Source organism: Pan troglodytes, chromosome 10, assembly GCF_028858775.2.
Source record: "Pan troglodytes isolate AG18354 chromosome 10, NHGRI_mPanTro3-v2.0_pri, whole genome shotgun sequence".
Taxonomy (NCBI): domain Eukaryota; kingdom Metazoa; phylum Chordata; class Mammalia; order Primates; family Hominidae; genus Pan; species Pan troglodytes.
The window spans coordinates 115,920,888-115,935,071 of NC_072408.2; the positions used below are offsets into that span (position 1 = coordinate 115,920,888).

Here is a 14,184-nt window from a genome sequence, read left to right on the forward strand (position 1 = left end):
GCAGGAGGGGCCACCCTTGCCCCTCCTCCCCGCCCTGCCGCTCAGTGGAACGGCCCAACCCTCCCCTGGCTGCGGTGAGCGCTGGGCCCAACCCCCGGCCTGGAGCAGCGCCCCAACTCCGAGAACCGTGGAGCACCGGCTGCCAGCTGAGACCCCAGAGGGGTAACTAACGGCCTGAGGAAGGCATTTCTTCGGGGAACATGGCGTGCCCGTCGTGGCTACGTTCTGCCAAGCCCTGTGACGTTGGAGGGGAGCCGCCTGCATCCCCCGCTCAGCCAGTGTTTCTAGACTCCGAGACATCTGGAACTCGGAAGTGAGGCCAGGGCTCCAGGAAGACTCCCTGATGACGCACTGGTCCGCAGCCCAGGCTCAGGTAGTGGGAGCTGTCAGGATGATCTGTGGGATCCCCCAGTGTTCCAACAAAGAAGCCACAATTGTGTTGTTTTTTTCTTTCTTTCTTTTTCTTTTTCTTTTTTCTTTTTTTTTTTTTTTTTTTGAGAGAGAGTCTCACTCTGTCGCTCAGGCTGAAGTACAGTGGCGCGATCTCGGCTCACTGCAACCTCTGCCTCCAGGGGTCAAGCAATCCTCCCACCTCAGCCTCCCAAGTAGCTGGGATTACGAGCATGCACTACCACGCCCGGCTAATTTTTGTACTTTTAGTAGAGAAACTTTTAACTAAATGGGCAAGAAAGAATGCATCCCGCCAGAACCTCGAGACTAGCAAATGCATTTCTTAAAAGGGCAGGGAGGGAGACCAGAGTTTGCTTGAAAATATTGCTTCCTTTCCTTATCTATGTAGGGAAGGGTTTATCATTCTACATTTTGTGGTCAGCAAGCTGGCTTTCACGGGAGGAGGATGCATGGTCGATTTGCCCTCTGGTAACTTTGGGATCTTCCTCTAAACAACAGTGGACTCCCTTAGCCAAGGGAGAAGTGAAGGGATAATTGTGCTACACCAGTTAGCTTTTCACACTTCTCTCTCTCCCGGTGCAGCACTGCCGGTAGGGGGAGCAGTGAGCTCCAAGTTTCCAGGAATAATTCAAAACACAATTATTTTATATTTTAAAATATAAAATGTATATTTTAAATATATATACATACATTTCTATATAATATATACAAAAGTTCAATATACGTATATTGAATATATATGTATATAAGTTCAATATATATGTATGTATACTATATATGTATGTATATCTATATATATTCAATATATATGTGTATATATTGAACTTTAGTCATGTGGTGACACTTTAAACAGTACACAGAGCAGCTTCTGGGTCCATGACCCTCCAAAAATTTAATTACTGATTCTTTAGAAACTAGGCAACTCAGCCAGGTGTGGGGGCTCATGCCTGTAATCCCAGCACTTTGGGTGGCCGAGGTGGGTGGATCACCTGAGGTCGGGAGTTCAAGACCAGCCTGACCAGCATGGAGAAACCCTGTCTCCACTAAAAATACAAAATTAGCCAGGCGTGGTGGCACATGCCTGTAATCCCAGCTACTTGGGAGGCTGAGGCAGGAGAATCACTTGAACCCGGGCGATCGCACCATTGCACTCCAGACTGGGCAACAAGAGCATAAGAGCAAAACTCCGTCTCAAAAAAAAAAAAAAAAACCAGGCAATTCATTTTGATGAACTCTTAGCTATGTGGTAGTTGCTTTTTTCATGTGTCAAGTCTGCTATATTCCTGCACTCAGTATGCAAAGATGCATAAAAGGCAGTCTTAGCCTTTTAGGTCAGCGGTTGGCAAACTTTCTGTGAAGGGTCAGATGGTAAATATTTGAGGGTTTGCAGTTACCCGTTCTCCGTGGGAACTGCTCAACAACTCACTGCAGAGAAAGCGGCCGTGGGCAAAACGTACAGGAACGGGCGAGGCTGTGTTCCAATAAAACTTTATTATTTATGGACACTGAAATTAGATTTTAATATGATTTTCATGTGTCACGAAATCTTTTTTTTTTTCCTAAGCATTTAACAAATGTAAAAACCACTCCTAGCTTGGGAGCTATTGGAAAACAGGCATCTGGAACCACAGTCTGCAGACCCCTGTGTGTACTCACTGTCAGTGCGGTGGGAACAAAAAGGCAGCAACGGCTGGGTCAGCCCAGGAAAGAAGACATTTCCCAGTGGAGAGAATGTCTGAGTGGATATTGAACTTTCCAGGCCACAAAGAGGAACAAGAGCATTCAACACTGAGGAGCCTGCCTCTGCAAAGGCAGGACCCACATGCTGGATGTGGAGCTGGATGGTTCCACGTGGCAAGGTTTGGGAGGCTTCTGAGAACCTGGCCTAATGATTCCTGTTTCCTCCCTTTTCAGGTGAGTTAGGGAGATCTCTAACAGCTTTTGGAATTGGTAACACAAGGAAGTCAGTTATTAGCAAATGTTGTACTGGAAACGTCCAGTTATAAAATAATTAATTGTGTGAAAGTCACTGCCTGCTTTTGATCTACGTCCAGCAGGGCAAGGTCAGGGACTATAAATTGTTTGCATTTTTTAAAGATAGACTTTAGCATGTTGCTAGTATGCTTGCATTATTAGATAATACATCTCTTCGTTCAAATTCACTTTCTGCTTCAGTTTGCTTCTCATATAAAAGTCTTAGCAAATATGTTTGGTGGAGAAGCAAACTTTTTGGCATATGCGTGTGGTGTTGGCTTTTCATCCTTGCCAAACCTTCAAGATTTACAAGGAAAAACAGGTTGCAGGGAGGTGCTCTGGGTTACTTTGAAAAGACCTCACATGCTGACTTGTGCTGACTCAAGCTGAGGAAAGCTAGAACATTCTTCTGCTGGAGATGGCCTCCTTGCTTAGAGTCCTTCTGACACTGTAATTTGGGTCTGACAACAGGAAGTTCCTTTGTAGTTTAAGTCAATGGGAACCAATTTTTTTTTTCTTTTTTTTGAGGTAGAGTCTCACTCTGTTTCTTAAGATGGAGTACAGTGACTCAGTCATGGCTCACTGCAGCCTCAACTTCCTGGGTTCAGGTGATCCTCCTGCCTCAGCCTCCTGAGCAGCTGGGACCACTGGTATGCACCACCATACCTGGCTAAGTTTTTAATAGAAATGGGGTCTTGCTAAGTTGCCCAGGCTAGGGAACCAGTTTTTAAGTTTTTGAAATATGCTTGGAAATATAAATATTGGTGAGCGGAGCAGACCAGGAGATCAATAATTTTTGTTCTCTGCTTGTTAGTTGTGTATATAGCATGTTCTTTTGTCTCTCTTAATGATGTTTGGAGTGAGGGTGTGGGAGAGGAAGGTAGGGAGCCTTCCAACAAGAAGCTAGTGCTCCTCCAGCCTAGAGAAGCTAAAACATGCAAAAGCCAGACCCCATCCCTGGAAATTCTGATTTAATTGGTGGGGGAAGGCATCTGAATTCTCCCAGAGGGTCCGGTTTGCAGCAGGACTGGTGATTTCTTTCCAGGTGCCTTGTTTTGTTAGACCGTGTGGTCACTTAATAATTTTTTGGGGGCCAGGTACAGTGGCTCACACCTGTAATCCCAGTGCTTTAGGAAGCAAGGCAAGAAGATCACTTTAGGCCAGAAGTTCAAGACCAACTTGGGCAACATAATGAGACCTTGTCTCTAAAAAAAAAAAATTTTTTTTTTTTAATTAGCCAGGGGTGGTGTGTGCCTGTAGTTCTAGCTACTTGGGAAGCTGAGGCAGGAGGATCATTTGAGTCCAGGAGTTCGAGGCTGCAGTGAGCTATGATCATGCCACTGCACTCCATCCAGCCTGGGCAACAGAGCAAGATCCTATTTCTAAAACAAAACAAAACAAAAAATGTAACTTGATACCTGTGACTTTCTGAAACTAACAGCTGTTTGAAGAAATATATTTCTATTACCGTTCTTGTGTTTGATGGAAAGAGTTTATGAATAACTTTGGTTTCAAGCCTTCCAATTATATTCCGGAAAATACCTGTGTCTTAAAGAGATAGTGTCTAGGGAGAACTGAATCACCGCAGAGTTCTTCACCTGTATGTGTAGGTATGTCTAGTCTTTTTGAAAGTAATGAATTTCATTAGAAAGATATTAAGTGCTTGTCATGAGCAAGCCCCTGTGCCAGAAACTCAATATAAATCATTTCATTTTCTCACCCATATGGTGAAGTAGTTGATGAGGACACTGAAGCTCAGCCATTTGCTCAAAGTCATGGCTAATGGAGGGAGGATTCAAACCCACATCAGCTTGATTTCAAAGCCTAATAGTCCTGCCACTGTCAACACCCTGCCTAGATCATGATTATTTGGAATCACTGGGAAAGAATTTTTTTTTCATGAAGTTAGAAGTCTAAGAATTTTTTTCAATGGAATTTTACAAAAATGTCCTTGAATCACAGATGGCTCTCCCTGGAAACATAGGTTTGTTTGAGAGTCACCTCTTTCATTGTCTTAATAAATAGACTAAGAGCCATCACAAGGGCTACTGTGGCTAGAGAACATATGACACGGGCCGGGCATTGTGCAGGCATTTGACCTGCATTCCTTCACCCCCGGTTCCTGTAACATGTACCTGGTGCTGTGGGGTTACAACTGATAACGCTGAGGTTTCCAGAGCACATGCTTCCAAGTCCAGTGGAGAAAATCCCAAGAAGTCCAATATTCAATGACTGTTCCTTATTGCAAAATAAGCCCAGAAACGAAGTAGCTGTGAACAGGCTGCACCAGCCCCAGCAGCAATTTCCATTTAAACCGTTTTGCACAGATCCCGTGCTCAGCGCTCTCGCCAGTTTCTCCACTTGCTGTTTAGTAAGGCCATCATTGTTGGCAGGAAGTGGGTTCCACCTTCCCTGTTGCCTGAGCACAATGTGCTCCTATGTGGTCTCCACTTTCCTGCTGCCTAGTTGGCTGGGCTTCTCCAGCTGGGCCTTGGAGGCGACCTTTGTCCCACATGCCAGCCCTCCCCACGTTGCAGAACACTATGTAACTGCAGCGTGTGCTGAATTTCCTCTTCTGTGCTCAACCCTAGCAAGAGCCAGTCGACCCTGAATGAGAATGTGGCAATGGAGCTGTTTTTTTCTTTTATCCCCAAGTCACAAGAAATTGGAAACATTCCATTAAGTGGCGTGATTTGAGAGGGTTTCGCCAAATATTTTCAGGGGAGAGAAGCCAGGTGACCTGATAGCGATCACCTTCCCATTCACGGTTTTCAATGGGGGCTTGTTTCTCAAATGACCAACACCTGTAGGCAGTTAATTTTCAGCATGTCACAGGAGGGCCCAGATGACTTTCTGCCTACTGCTTACGACAACATGGACTTTAGATGCCTCATGGCTTCAACAGCTAAGAATTATGAAATAAAGCGAGTTATGGGATTAAAAGGCAGATAGCAGAACTCTCCCAGGAGTAGCCAGGGCTGCACAAGTGGTTTGACGTGGGATCTTTCTCATCTTTGCCCCGGGTTGTTGCTGCTTTGAAGGTTAAGTGCTCCAGGGATATTTTTAAACAGCAGGGGCCGATTAATCTAAAAGTGACATTTGCAGTCCCCAGAGTAAGCAGCTAGCAGGCTTAGATTCAGGCCCTCAGCAAACAAGGAACCTGGAAAATGTAACCCTGAATGCACGGTGGGGAGGACATGGCAAGAGAAAAGCGGCAGGAATAAAGTGGTAAGTCAGCTCGCCCCTCCCCGGGGTCCGGACCATTCTGCCAACGTCCAGGTAAATTCGAACCCAATGTATAGTGAGAGCAGACCCTGTCTGAAGGCATGCACTTGGGGTCCCCGGGGAAAAACGACTCCCGTCATGTTTGAAGGAAGCTGATCAGAAGAGCTCGAAATGTAACGCAGATGAAAGAGAAGGGCCTTTCTTTGCTTCTATAAATGGTGGTGTGGATCCCTGGACATGCTCCCATATAAGTTCCACAACGTTTTATAAACAATTCTGTTTTTTGTTTTTTGCCTCCAAAGCTACTGTCTTAAGGAATAGTATTCTGTTTCTGTTTCCTCAAATGGTTGTTCTTTTTTTTTTTTTTTTTTTTTTAAAGCAGACTAAGGCTGGGCGCGGTGGCTCATGCTACCCAGCACTTTGGGAGGCAGAGGCAGGTGGATCGCTTGAGGTCAGGAGTTCGAGACCAGCCTGGCCAACATGGCGAAACCCCATCTGTACTAAACATATAAAAATTAGCCAGATGTGGTGATGGGCACCTGTAATCCCAGCTACTTGGGAGACTGAGGCAGGAGAATCGCTTGAACCCAGGAGGTGGGGGTTGCAGTGAGCTAAAATTGCGCCACTGCATTCCAGCCTGACTGACAGAGCAAGACTCTGTCTCAAAAAAAAAAAAAAAAGAAAAGAAAAAGAAAAAAAGGAGACTAAGAGTAAAGCGTTTGTAGTGGTCCTATATCCTATATTTCTAGGAAGACATGACTTTCTTTAAATGTTGAAAAAATGCATTCCAAAATAATATGCAAGTTAAAAAGTCACTCAGCACCGTGCAAAAGTCTCCTTGCTCTGTTATTCCTGTCTAACCCTCCTCCTCCAGGTAGCCACTGTGCACATTTTGGTATAAACCCCCCAGACCTTTTATTCTGTACACTCACACTGTACACAACTATCTCCCTCATGTCTATTGTGATTACTTTTATTTTTTAATATCAATGGGCATCCATATAGGTTGGGTGACCAACCATCCCAATTTGCCCAGGACCGGGGAATTCCCGGGACATGGGACTTGCAATTTAAAAACTGAAAGGTGAAGATATTATCATTATTATTATTATTATTATTATTATTATTTGAGATGGAGTGCTCACTGCAAGCTCCGCCTCCTGGGTTCACGCCATTCTCCTGCCTCAGCCTCCCAAGTAGCTGGGACTACAGGCACCCACCACCACGCCCGGCTAATTTTTTTTGTATTTTTAGTAGAGACAGGGTTTCACTGTGTTAGCCAGGATGGTCTCGATCTCCTGACCTCAAGTGATCTGCCCGCCTCGGCCTCCCAGAGTGCTGGGATTACAGGCATGAGCCACCGCGCCTGGCCAAAGATATCATTTTATAAATTGCATGTTTCTGCTAATAGTGACATGGAGTTCTTTACAACATTTCTTTTTATGACTTCTCCAAGTTTTAAGTGGAAAGACCCAGCCAATCCTAATTCATGTGATTTAGAGATGAAAATATCTCTAATCTGTAACTTTCTTTCAGAAGCTCTTAAGAGTTTTATTTGCTCCTGCTCAGGTGTTGTGTAAACTCGCTCATACTTTCAACACCTTTAGGTCTGAGACAGAAATTTGAGTATTACATTACATGAGATACCCAATCTTCATGGGGAAATAAACATTTTAATCTTTTGAAATGGAGGTTTCCTTGAAGTCTTATCCCAGTAGAAACTTTGACCTTGTTCTTTTTTTTTTTTTTTTTTTTTTGAGACAGAGTCTCGTCCTGTCACCCAGGCTGGAGTGCGATGGCACAATCTCAGCTCACTGCAACCCCTGCCTCCCAGGTTCAAGCAATTCCTCAGTCTCAGTCTCCCGAGTAGCTGGGATTGCAGGCAAGCACTACCACGCCCAGCTAATTTTTGTATTTTTAGTAGAGATGGGGTTTTGCCATGTTGGCCAGGCTGGTCTCGAACTCCTGACCTCAAGTGATCTGCTCACCTTGGCCTCCCAAAGTGCTGGGATTACGGGCATGAGCCACTGCACCTGGCCTGGAATACCTTGTTCTCATGCTTCCTCTGAATTTGTGATTCAGTGACTTGTTACTTCAAAGTAGAGTTCACCTGTACCCAGGGAAACCAGGAAACAGAGTTAGAAATATTGCATTTGATCGGAAAAATGTATGCACATTTCACATCCTATCCTAATAGATCTCTCTGTTTGCAGTGATAATAGTAAATTTATGACCGTAGAGTAAGGTGATTTTCTAGGAAGATAGACCGTGTTCATTTATTCCAGGAATCCAGGGATCCTTGTATCAGACAATCCAGGCTGGGCACAGCAGAGAAACCAAGGTATTGATTATTGGGTAGGTGGCATACCCCAGGTATGCCATAATAATTATGGGATCTCACATAATTTTGAGGACAATCCTAGGAAGGAGATTTTATTTATTCCATTCCACAGGCCGGGAAACCAAGGTTCAGAGAATTTCCATGATGGGCTCAGGCCAATCAGATAACAAATGGCAAAGCCTCCACCCAGGTCTGCTGTACTCCAGAAGTCCTGCTCTCTGGGCTCATACTTTAGCCACTCTGACCCATGCTGGGGCCCCAGAAAACAACTACACATAGAAGAGGTCTCTTCAGGCCAGACACAGTGGCTCACGCCTGTAATCCCAGCACTTTGGGAGGCTGAGGAGCTAGATCACTTGAGGTCAGGAGTTTGAGACCAGCCTGGCCAACATGGTGAAACCCTTTCTCTACTAAAAATACAAAAATTGGCTGGGTGTGGTGGCTAGTGCCTGTAATCCCAGTGACTTGGGAGGCTGAGGTAGGAGAATCACTTGAACACAGGAGGTGGAGCTTGCCGTGAACCGAGATGGTGCCACCGCACTCCAGCCTGGGCAACAGAGCAAGACTCTGTCTCAAAAAAAAAAAAATGATTTTGAGACAGGGCTGGGTGGCTCACGCCTATAATCCCAGCACTTTGGGAGGCTGAGGCAGGCAGATCACTTGAGGTCAGGAGTTCAAGGCCAGCCTGACCAACATGGCAAAACCCTGTCTCTACTAAAAATACAAAAATTAGCCAGTTATGGTGGTGCGCCTGTAATCCCAGCTACCTGGGAGGCTGAGGCAGGAGAATCGCTTGAACCTGGGAAGCAGACGTTGCAGCAAGCTGAGATCGCGCCACTGCACTCTAGCCTGGGCGACAGAGCGAGACTCCATCTCAGAAGAAAAAAAAAAAGGATTAAAGGATTTTCCACCACTCCTGTTGAACTAATTAAGCTCCATATTTTTAAATTAAATAATGAGTGAAGGTGATATCAGAGGACAACTTGAACACACTCTCCTTTCTATTTAGAAGCAAATCAGCTGCAGACTTCAATACTAGCTATTATAGAATAATCAGTTGTTGGACATGCCCCTCCCAACTGACCTAGAAGGCTTTCTCTGCTGTGTTATAAGGAAGGCCTCGGTCTTTTATTTCCATACTCCCCACAAAGTGAGGCTTTTGGAGCTCTTCTGATATGGAGAGCTGCCCATGCAAGGTGGAAACAGGCCTCCAGGGCCAATCAGTTTGGGAAACACCAGGCTGCCTGTGGTTTACAGCAGGACTTCTCAGAGCCTTTACTATGCTAAATGCAGTGGGACTCTCCAAGATGTGACATTGGGATTTGGCCCTAGAAATGTTATTTTTTGGCAAGGGTGGGGACCATCTTTCAGGATTGGTATTCATAGCCACCTCTTGCAAAACATGGAACCGTTTCATTCCATGCCTTCCTCATCTCCTTGCAGGATCCTGGGAGGCAGGACCATGGAGTGGATGAGGTTCACAGGCTCGAGCTCTTGAGCAGGGTGCAAGGGGTGTGTGTGTGCATGTGTGTGTGCGTGCATGTGTGTGTGTATGTGTGTGTGTGTAAATAGAGCACTGTCTCCCAGGGTTCTGGATGAATTTGAACAGGGAGAAAGTAGAATTGATTCAGTGAGATCTGCTAACAGGCTGTTGCACTAGCTCAGCCTTGGAGTGAGGCAATGGTGGGCGTAGGGGAAGGGATGGAGAAAACACACCCACACACGTGTGCCACACACGTGCACACCTGGAGCTGGAGGGCCCAGCCCAGGGCCCAGCTCTGCCACTCACTGATGTGACTCTGAACAACAGACTTTCTCTCTGTGCCTCATCTTATCATTTTTGTGAACATTTAAAGAGATAACACACACAAAGTGCACAGCATAAGACTCAGTGTGTAGGAGGTGCTCAACAAACATCAGCTTTCTTTTTTATTTTTTTGAGACATAGTCTTGCTCTGTTGCCCAGGCTGGGGTGCAGTGGCGTGATCTCAGCTAACTGCAACCTCCACCTCCCAGGTTCTAGCGATTCTCCTGCCTCAGCCTCCCAAGTAGCTGGGACCACAGGTGCATATCACCACACTCGGCTAATTTTTGTATTTTTAGTAGAAACAGGGTTTCACCATGTTGGCCAGGCTGGTCTCGAACTCCTGACCTCAAGTGATCTGCCCGCCTAGGCCTCCCAAAGTGCTGGGATTACAGGCATGAGAGACCACGCCTGCCAGCTTTCATTCTTATTCAACATGCTTTTATGGGTTCCTTGAGGGACTACTATATGCCTCCTAGTGTATCTATACTGGAGTTACAAAAGAACCCTATTTTCAGAGTTGCAAATAGACTGGGGAAGGGGTCGGGGGAGATGAAGTCAGAAATTGATGATAAATCTGTGCCCCTCTGGGTTTTAAGCCTTGCCTGCTCTCACAGATCTTACCTTCTAGTGGGGGACACTGGTAGATGTGTAATAATGACCCACATAACTACAACCTATGATGAGTGCCAGGAGGAAGAGGTCAGGGAACTGTGAGGCATAGAGCAAGAGCATGGTGTTCCATGGCGTCTCTCTGGTGGCCCCTGATACAGCAGTATGAGGGAGCAGCCAGCAGGGGTTCAACAGCCGTGCAGATGCCTGTGCCCAGGGCCTCACCTGGACACTCCCAGCCCCAAGGACTCAGTGGAGCAGGAGGATTCCCCAGGTAGGCAGCAGGGGTGGGGGTGGCACAGACACACCTGAGCTGGGTGCAGGCCTCCAGCAAGTGTTCACTGACCCTGACGCTTCTGTGTGCTAGGCACTGTGCTGGAGAGCCCAGAGCAAGACAGAGCCACTCCTTGCCCTTAGGAAGCTTCTATTCCAGTGGAGAAGAGGCATAAACTCATTGGTGAATGCACAGAGTCAGGTCAGCACGTGATGAATGGCACGTGTCCTACAGAATAAGACCACTGAGTATCAGGGTGGGTTTGAGGTGGGGACACTGAAGCCAACCATCAGAAAAAGAGCAAGAGATAACCATGCAAAGGACAGAAGTGGGGGCAGGGAGGGGAAGAACATTCCAGAACATTCCAGGCAGCATGTGCAGAGGAACGCAGAGGGGTCAGTGTGGCAGAGGCCGGTTTGCCAGGGCCGTGTAGACCATGGAAAGGGGTGCAGTGAGCAATCATTGAAAAGGTGAAATTCAGTTCATCTGCTTACTACCCGGGTGAGTGACTTTGCGTCACTTCAACTTCTCGAACCCGGAACTTCCTCATCAATAAAACAAGGCTTCCCCTGCTACTGGTCTCACAAGGTGGAATGAGACAATGATTATAAAATGCTTCATATAGGCCAGGTATGGTGGTTCATGCCTGTAATCCCAGTGCTTTGGGAGGCCAAGGCGGGAGGATTGCTTGAGTCCCTGTCTGTACAAAATATAAAAAATTTTGCTGGGCGTGGTGGCACATGCCTGTAATCCCAGTGCTTTGGGAGGCCGAGGAGGGGGATTGCTCGAGCCCAGGAATTCAAGGCTGCAATGAGCTATGATTGTGCCACTGCACTCCAGCCTAGGCGACAGAGTCAGACATTGTCTCAAAAAAAAAAAAAAAAAAAAAAAAGATGCTGAATACGGAGCCTAGCACAAATTAGTACTCATAAGTATTAGCTATTAATATTCAGGTTTCAATCAGCTGGTGGGTACTTGCATTGTATTTTATGAACTTTTTAACTTTTTGGTATAGGAAAAAAAGTTGACCTGTTTTTTTTTTAACACCTTCAGAAGCAGAGTAAATAGCACAGTGGTCCCCCAATGCATTCATCAGCCAGCTTCAATAACCATTGCCTTTCTGCCCTTCTAGTTTCATCTTCCTATACCCATTTTCCCTATATTATTCCCCCAACATTTTATTATAAAAAAATTTAAGCTGGGTGCAGTGGCTCACGCCTGTAATCCCAGCACTTTGGGGGCCAAAGTGGGCGGATCATGAGGTCAGGAGATCGAGACCATCCTGGTTAACATGGTGAAACCCCGTCTCTACTAAAAATACAAAAAATTAGCCGGGCGTGGTGGCAGGTGCCTGTAGTCCCAGCTACTCAGGAGGTTGAGGCAGGAGAATGGCATGAACCCGGGAGGCGGAGCTTGCAGTGAGCCGAGATCGCACCACTGCACTCCAGCCTGGGCGACAGAGCGAGACTCCATCTCAAAAAAATATATATATATATTTTAAACATACAAGTTGAAAGAATTTTACAGTGGGTGCCCATATACCCCTGATTAGCTTCTGCCATTACCATTTTTCTGTATTTGTCACCTGTAAATTGCAGATATCAGTGTCTTTATCCTTGAATACTTCAACATGCGTATCATTAATTAGAGCTCCAGAGTTTTTTTTGTTTATTTGTTTGTTTTAAGAGACAGGGTCTTAGGCCGGGCGTGGTGGCTCACATCTGTAATTCCAGCACTTTGGGAGGCCGAGGCGGGCAGATCACTTGAGGCCAGGAGTTTGAGACCAGCCTGGCCAACATGGAAAAACGCCCATCTCTACAAAAAATACAAAAATTAGCCAGGCCTGGTGGCATGCACCTGTAATCCCAACTACTCAGGAGGCTGAGGCAGGAGAATCTTTTGAACCTGGGAGGCAGAGGTTGCATTGAGCCAAGATTGTGCCACTACACTCCAGCCTGGGTGACAGAGTGAGACCCTGTCTCAAAAAAAAAAAGAGACAGGGTCTCACTCTGTCGCCCAGGCTGGAGTGCAGTGGCACAATCTCGGCTCACTGCAGCCTCTACTACCCTGGGCTCCCATCTCAGCCTCCAGAGTAGCTGGGACTACAGGGACACGCCACCACGCCTGGCTAATGTTTTTTTTTTTTTAATTTTTATTTTTTAGGTAACAGGGTTTGCCATGTTGCTCGGGCTGGTCTTGAACTCCTGGGCTCAAGCGATCCTCCTGCCTTGGCCTCCCAAAGTGCTGGGATTATAGATGTGAGCCACTGCATCTGGCCCCCAGAGTATTTTCAAGCAATTCTCACAGCCAGATATCACACTGTTTTGCCCGCAATACTTTAGCACACATTTCTAAAAGACACAAGTTTTTTTTTTAAACCATTGCCATAATTATATCTATCTAACAGAATGAATGATAATTCCTTAATCTAGTACCTAGTTCATGCTGACTGTCCTCCAGGTGACTCAAAGATGTCTTTGAATGGTTTTATTCAAATCAGGACCCACAGGGGTTCTCTTAAGTCTCCTCATCTGTAATAATCAGCAACTCCCTTTATTAAATGCCAGTTACTTATTGAAACTGGGTCATTTGTCCCGTAGAATTTTCCATATTCTGGATTTGGCTGATTGCATCTTCCAAGTGTCATCTAACATGTTCTTCTATACCTATAAATAAGTACTAGGTCAAGAGGCTTGAATCAATTCAGGTGCAGATCCTTGGCAGGAATACTTTGAAGGTGTTTTTCTGTTTTCTCTTGCATCACGTCAAGAACATAAAGTTCAGTTATCCCACTTTTAGTGATTTTGGTTCATTAGCGAGTTTAGGGTATCAGTCTGACCTCCGTCGTAAAGTTCCCTATCACCCTCTTGCTGAATGACTTTACTGCCTGCTGATGAGCAAAGCCCAGATTATTGTTTCATTACTATAGTGATTTTCTACTTCCATCAATCTTTCTGTGCTTATTAGCTCTTGTTGTTTTTTGTTGTTGTTGTTGTTTCTGGTTTTGTTTGTTTGTTTGTTTTGAGACAGGGTCTCTCTCTGTCATCCAGGCTAGAGTGCAGTGGCACAATCTTGGCTCACTGCAACCTCAACTTGTCAGGTTCAAGCGATCCTCCTGCCTCAGCCTCTTGAGTAGCTGGGACCACAGGCGCTCGCCACCATGCCTGGCTAATTTTATGTATTTTTGATAGAGATGAGGTTTCACTATGTTGCCCAGGCTGGTCTCAAACCTGAGCTCAAACGATACTCCCGCCTTGGCCTTCCAAAGAGCTGGCATTACAGGCATGAGCCACTGTGCCCGGCCCAACTCTCATTGTTCTCTACCACACGACTTTCCTCAAGCATTTGCTTACCCTGAAATACAGTCCCTGAAAGGCAGAGTACATGGTTGATTATGTCCTTTTTTTGCGTGTGGGCGGGGCTAAGTCTATTTTCAGAGTAATGAGTAGCCCTAGCAGCCATGAAAAGTGTCAACGAGTTGTTTTTGTTTTGAGTGGTGTTATGACCTTATGGTTTTTAAAGATATTTTGATGTGTTTCAATC

The 14,184-nt window shown here is 45.8% G+C and overlaps 1 protein-coding gene across 14 annotated transcripts in view; it reads left to right on the plus strand.

The window, feature by feature from the left end:
• Positions 1 to 39: 39 nt before the first annotated feature.
• ACACB (acetyl-CoA carboxylase beta) overlaps positions 40 to 14,184 on the plus strand; it is a 158,279-nt gene continuing 144,134 nt past the window's right edge. For 11 of the 14 annotated variants that reach the window (XR_010148148.1, XR_010148150.1, XR_010148149.1 and 8 more), the window contains exon 1: positions 1,355 to 2,325. The gene's annotated coding sequence lies outside the window, so the exon portion shown is untranslated. Of the gene's footprint in view, positions 374 to 1,354; positions 2,326 to 5,495; positions 5,614 to 14,184 lie in introns of those variants that run through there. The other 3 variants (XM_016924144.4, XM_063786044.1, XM_003313933.7) reach the window with 3 other exon arrangements.